This window comes from Malurus melanocephalus, unplaced genomic scaffold (assembly GCF_030028575.1).
Source record: "Malurus melanocephalus ecotype Western Australia unplaced genomic scaffold, MMel_1.1 scaffold_19, whole genome shotgun sequence".
In the NCBI taxonomy this organism is placed as follows: domain Eukaryota; kingdom Metazoa; phylum Chordata; class Aves; order Passeriformes; family Maluridae; genus Malurus; species Malurus melanocephalus.
Genome location: NW_026623251.1, coordinates 3,134,052 through 3,140,051, shown reverse-complemented (window position 1 = coordinate 3,140,051; position 6,000 = coordinate 3,134,052).

Below are 6,000 nucleotides of genomic sequence, written 5' to 3'. Positions count from 1 at the left end.
CCACAAACACAAGAAGGGGACACTGCCATCATCACTTTGGTTAAAAAAAAAAAAGAGAGAGAATCAATCCCTGTTGCTTTTTTTTTGTTTTGTGGGGTGGGAAAGAGCAAAAAAAGGGAGGAATCAATGTCTAACYTCAGGACATTGAGACACTGAAATCCCCTGGGGATCTACCTGAAGGAACCTGCGATTGTATTTTAAGGAAAGCAGTGTAAAGAAGAAAACGAAAAATTCAGTATATTCCTGRTATCCTGTAATCACTGACAGAACCAAGATGTTAATGGCTTCATTCTCAGGACTATTGCCTTGAGAGCTGAAGTGGTGAAATTACATACAACTAGAGAGACTTCATTGTCCCTCAGGATTTTCCCCACAATTCAACACCTCTCTCTGCTGTTATGCTGCAAAAATATAATGGGCTTTTTCTTTTTCATGTGCACAGAGAAATGGGTTGTCACAYTACAAATAGTAATCTGACATTTGCAGGGCAGGATCATGCCATGTTTTGCTGAAGGGTATTTTGATAGATCTTTTCATATAGTACTCTYGAGCGAACCTGGTAATCAAGCAGATGGAACAAAAGGACTATTACTGACTAAACCAGGGCTGGCCCCACAGCAACCCAACTGCGTTKGCATGGCACAAAAACAGAGCACAACATTAATTCCCTCCTGTTCCCCTCAATAGAAAGAGGCTTGTAACATTTTCCAGTATAGAGGGGAGAGCACTTAAGAGGTCAAACTCATCCCCTGATGCCAGTGACACAGCAGCAGCTGATTCTAAGGAGAGTATTTATCTGAGAACAGAATGTGGCACWGTTCCTTTCTTCTGTTTAATTTCAGGTGACATTTATGGTCCACAGAAAGAAAAAATAAAGGGTTTTCGGCTGCAACAATCCCCAATATCAGCTATGCTCTCAAATGGTAAATACAGGTCTAAAGTTTCTCCCCAGCTTCAAATTAGCTCCTAAATAGAACATTAATTGTATGACACTCTTATGCAAAAACTAGAAAAAGATGGCCCCAAAGACATCAAGCACATATCCCCATATGAAGGTTCCCTCATATTTAAGGGGCCAAAAACACAAATCAATTTTACTGAACATATGGCAAATTATTCACAGTATCAGAATCAWCATAATTAACATTATAATGGATTTCTTCAAAAGGGAACCAGTATAATAATTACACAAGGCATTCTAAATAGGAAACAAAGCCAACTGCAAATTTCAGATGTTATTTTATGCAAATACTGTAGCTGTAGCATTCTGAGAATTTTATTGTAARCTGAACTGTCCACTTCTGGTACTGTGAATAATTGCATACCATTTATTTCTAGTAACCCATTATTTATGTGCAATTTCTTTTGTCCTTCTAAATGCTATGAACACATTTAGAGAAACCACCTACATGACAACTTACCAATTATCCTTACAAAACATTGCATTGCTTTGGATTAGCTACACACATAATTAAATGCCAACTAACTATTGTTTTCATATAAGTTAGCAGAAGTCTGTGAACCCCAGCAACATAACATTGCATTAAATTCTAAACAACTATTTCTAAAAGAAGGTAATTTATATATAATCACCCCAGAACATAATCAAATTGCACTCAGTTTTGCCATTAAAAAGATTAGTGAGTGCAGGTACCAATATTTAATGTGCAAATAACGAGCRCCATTTTCCAGGCCATCCCCAAACAAACTCATTCACCGCTTCACTCTTCCAGTGCACCGATATTGCAGCCACTCTCTCRTGTACAGCCATGAGCAGCTCCATAGTGCCATGCATTTACCCACCCTGCTCACCTTGGGATACACTGACATTTCACATATTGGCTTAGAGTTGGCAAACTGGATTAGTCACACCTATTGCATCCATGCTGTGGGACTCTGCTGAGCATCAGTGCTGCTCACAGGGGCTGGCCTTTCTGATGTGAGTCCTCTGAATCATGACTCCCAGAATGGAGCTGACTCCTGCCTGGCTAGCTTGTTCATGTCTATGCACAAACCACACAGCAAGCATTCAATGTGGCTCTTTTCAAGCTCCTTTTGTATTTTTGAGCTCGTCATAAAACTGCTGTAGCACCTCAGTAGCTCCTGTGCCCGAGACACTATGCTTGGCACTACCTCAGGGGACAGCAGGGCAGCTGTGGGGTACACAGGGACCTGCCAGGGGAGTGATGTGCCCCCACGGGTGGGTTACAGAGGTAGCAAACAGGATTCAATCCTGGAAGCCTCCACATCTTCTGAAAGATTGCAGCACAGCTGTACCTGAGCTGTGGATCAGGTCTCTTCCTTTGATCCTCCATGACTTTGATGTAACAACGGGCTTTGAGCAGTTTTCCTTTTGAAGCAAACTCAGSTTACTTCTGTTATTGCTATTCTGGAGAGTCTGCCATGCCAGCAAACACCTTTATATTTACAGCAGTTAACAATGATACTAACTCTACTCATTACAGTGTTATCTTTCTATGTTAATGCATTTTTCTTCTCTTTCAGTGCCCTTGGGCTTCCAGTAAACAATTCATTTGTGGACAAAGCACTCGTATGGCCCTCAAATCGTAAACCAGTCAAAACATGGAAAGTGAAAAATGCAACACAAGAGAGCCCTGAAGGGCCTGTCCTCCACTGTCCAGAAACTGTGAAATCACCCATGTATGAAATACACTGTCTGTCTTTTGTGCTTCAGATTGCTGAGTTAAAATGGCAACAGTCAGGGCAACAGGGACTGGAGAGGCATAAAATGGCCTGCAAAAGCAATTAAGTGCCACAGAGACATTTGGATTTGATAACCACAGAAGATTATTTACAGCCTTGTTTACTCCTCACCATGAATAYTGTGCTTTGTGTACATCAAGGACCTGAGCGAACCCCAGTGCTCCAACACATTTGTTGCTCTGCTGAGACTCCGCAGGGCACAGACTCAGCTTCCCACTGGCACCATTGTGCAGGTGGCTTTCCTGAGGCTTTCTGCTCCGAATTATAATCCCCAGCCGTATGGGGAACACACTCATCAAACACACATAGCCTTCAGAGCTGATCTCCCTTCTGCACCCTCTTGTTTTTATGTGGTTCCATTCCCCCACATGCCCCCACRCCATGTTTTTTTTCTCTCTGGTAAGAACACAGTCAGGCTTTACTGCTGGAAAAATCCTTCAGAGTTCAGGATTCAGACAGAATGGGGAACCTTCCATGCTTTTCACCACCATGTGACCACTGCTTCACCACCGTGTGACCACTTTTCACCACCTCACTGGCACCCTCRGTCACCAGGAGGGGAACAGACTCCCAGCAGGGTGTGTCCCAGCTCCAAGAGCTAGGACGCATTTTTCAGATATGGGAGAACAACTCCTCTCACCTTTAAAAGCTGTCCATGTAGCATTGGGCAGCCCAAAAGAAAGCTCCTGCAGCAGGAGAGCCCTAAGGCAGCRGGCTGTGGCAGCCATGGAGTTTTCCCACTGCCCCCAAAGCAAGGGGAGAGGAGATTTGCCACTGCTGTCTCCTCCCAGTGTGGCAAGGGCCCTGGTCACACCTGGCATGACACCACCAGGCGTACCCAGCTGACTTCGGAGGGATAGAGGCGCACAGAAGCCCAGCCTCCATAAGGTCTCACCACATCTGCAGAAGCTGTTCCAATAACTCTCTGTGAGAAATAAATGAGGAAGACAGAAGATTGAAAGTGGGTTTTTTTGTTGTTGTTTGTTGAGGGCTTTTTCTAAATATTTATTGGAATGTATGTCTAATGTCTAAGATTAGTATTTCGTTTTTTCCTCTGAATATAAATACTTTGCCTATGGATATATCAGAAATACACAATAATGCAGCTATGAGTTATTTACCTGCTGGGGCAATGCTAATGAGTTTTTCTAGCAATGAAAATGGATTCACTGGCTTGTAAAATATAAAACAGCAGGGAACTCACTGGAGACCCCACAAGCATATGTCAATAAACTTAAATAATTCACAAGTACACGAACCTCCCAAGATACCAGCTTCCCAGCCCCCTTTCATTTCCTGACTGCTCCTGACTGCCTCACATTTTGAGCAAAGTCAAAGACTAATTTTCTGTCTTCCTCAAGCCTCTAAAGTTTTTGCAGAAGCCAAATAATCACATGAAAAACATTTCATTCAGATGCAAACTGAATATTTCAGTGGTTAATACTTCATAGTATCCAATTGGCATGCATTGCGAAGTGCAACAGCAATACAGGACAATTGTATCTAAGACCATAAATGTCTGAACATAAATGACATTTTACCGAAGACATTTTACTAGCAATGCTCTCAAACACAGCAATGATTCAGTGTGCTCTTATTTAGAATGTTGCTGCTCTCTGTTTCCCTCCTCTACRTCAATCCTGACAATACTAACATCTGTAACAATCACTGACCACTCCCACTTGCAGTGTACACTGCCAAGATCTGCAGTGTGTTACAAAGGAAAAGATGCCCAGGATTCAGCCAAAATTCAAATCAATGTTTGGACTTTACCAGAAAAAAAAACCCCACATTAGAATATAATCCCAGTCATATGTTGTCATAAAAAGATAGTGATTGTCGTATTTCGTGTCCCACTTCATTATAAATCCATTTGGCATCCTTTATAACAGCCAGCCTACCCTCAGGAAAAATTATTTTATGTTCCTGTAGATGTCATATGTGGCCTTTGCTTTTACAGCACTTCCATTGTAATTCAACATTAATTATCTTCCCAATCAATGTACTGCATAATGCTGCAATATGAAAYGCTCACATTTCACCAATGAGAAAATTGAGCTTGGTTTCCTTTGCTTTGACCCCATTTCACTTTTATTATAATTCAGTATCAGAATTCTTTTCCATCTTAGTTGGGTTACTGATATCCTGAACACACACAAGGGAGATCTCTCCTGCATAGAAAAGTTACATTTATTCTTTTCTTCTCCAAGAGAAGACCTCAGATTTCTCTTTTTCAATAACCTTTAAATATACTTTCCTGCCTTATGATTGTTACTGAATAGCTCATAAGGGAAATTGAGGAGACAGAAGTACTAATAGAACAGCATTTACCAGTTACCATAAATATAGATATCATAAATACTTACAACTGCTGGAAAATGGAAAGTGTGAAGCAGATTATAAATACAGGGGTGGGGGAGTGATATCAAAATTGTGGTCAGGGAATGGAAAAAACCGTCTTATTTAGAAGTTGAATGATCCAACATATTCTTTAAATGTTGTGTGCTAGAAATAACATTCAAAGTTTCACTGCTGAGTACCATAATATAAAACATAAAAGCTAACACATATAGAGAGCATAACATAGAAATGGAAAATACATATCGAAAAATGCCTCCTATATTTATGATGGAAAGAATATATGGTGAGTTTCCACAATGAGGAATTTAATTTTTCTGTTTGTTTGTTTTAGCTGCTGTCAATGGCTGCAATCTTTGTGGCTACTGGATTTGACTCCCAATGCCAACATCTCAACTTCTTTTTCATCCTGAATGCAAAAGTGCTTGAGAAAGGTACAAATTCTAGAATTTCACCTATAAATTATTCCCTCAGATAGCTAAACAGCCTCTGAGGCCGGTCAAACAAAAATAAGATTGCTTGTCAAAAGATCTATTTTTAAGAGCATGTTTAAGAGCAACCTATTTAGCATCTCAAGACAGGATTTCCTCTTGAACTGTTTCGGAATACTTCATGGTAATCTTGAACTTTACGTGCCCAGGTTGGCTATTACTGATCTATCAGTAATTCAGACAATCTACTTTAATGGGAAGTAGTGCTTCCGCTTCAACATCATCCTTGACCAAATTCTTTTGAATTTTCTTTTACTAATTGCTTAGCAATGATCTTGACCTATTGCTGCAGCAGGTACAGCTGAGGCAAACAGCCATGGAATGCTGCTGCTTTTTCCAGTGCCTTCATAAATGTTATAGGGAACCTCAGAATTATTTAAGATAGCTTTAGTGACCTGAAACTTTAATTTGTTTGATATTAACCCAC